Here is a 1,220-nt window from a genome sequence, read left to right as displayed (position 1 = left end):
ATAGCTGCTCTCTTACTTCTTCATTTCTCTGCCTGTCTCGTCTTGTGATGTTAAGGGTTTTGCGGAGACATTTCATTAATGTTGTAACTGCTTTATCAAAATCGTAAGATTATTCGAAGTCGTTATCAAGGTATTTAAAAATGTGCATTCGAAAAAGCTTGAAGTTCCAAATTTTTAACGTCGAATTTCTTAAAACTAGGAGCTAGGCAGATATAACTTTGTAACTCAAGGGAAGCGAATTTAGAAGGCCATTGCGGATTTAAAACAATCCATTCTTTTCATTCAGTTGCTGTGCTGTGAAGTCTCCCCTGACTTGTACTATTTAGAACTCTATTTTAGCAAAAGTGGACTTACAAACTTTAATTCCAAAGAAATTAAACGAAGAATTGAAATGGTTAAAGGCAGTTTTTAGGAAATATGAACCCAATTCTGAAAAATACGAACAGCTCAAAGACTATCAAAACGAAACTTCTAAAAGGCAATGTTTGGTCAAATTTGCTTGAATTCTGGAACATCATTAAAGTCAGTAAAAGTACAAAAGAAGCAAAAGAAACAAGGGGTTTCATTTTTAAAAGACTGTTGAGATTTTCAAGGAAGAAAAAGAAATCAATTAATGATGGAGAACTTTAAGAAACCTGCGAGGACCACAAGCTGATATCTAAAAAAATAAAAACAACAACAGATATCAATAACAAAAACCAATCAGGAAAAGACAAATAAAATGCAGTTTCTGAGATAATTGAACAGACAGTAAAGCCTTGAACATCTAGCTCGCTCTGGTAGAATTAAAGGCAAACGACGCAGGGGAAGGCCTAGAGAAATCTACTTGGAAACCTGAACAGGTGGGTGACGGGAAAAGATCAGGAAATTGTACCTTTTTCTGGAGAAAGGAATAAATGATTGGAGAACTATGATCGCCGATATATGTCACAGATTGGGCAATCGGGGATGATAATTATTTGGTTGATTAAAATACTCTATTTTTAGTTGTTTTTATCGATCCAAACTCTCTATTGTTAGCACATGGTTGCTTGGAATTTTTTTCTTTCTGCTATTTTTAGCAGAAGAGGCCTTAGGACATTTAGTGCTCTGGCCTTCTTAATTATTAAATCAATACTTAATCATGACTTCATTCACTGTGCCTATTATTTCATACACACACACACACACACACACACACACACACACACACACACACACACACACACACACACACACAA

This window comes from Aplysia californica, unplaced genomic scaffold, assembly GCF_000002075.1.
Source record: "Aplysia californica isolate F4 #8 unplaced genomic scaffold, AplCal3.0 scaffold01032, whole genome shotgun sequence".
NCBI classification, from domain to species: Eukaryota; Metazoa; Mollusca; class Gastropoda; order Aplysiida; family Aplysiidae; genus Aplysia; species Aplysia californica.
Note: the sequence above shows the minus strand (reverse complement) of the source record.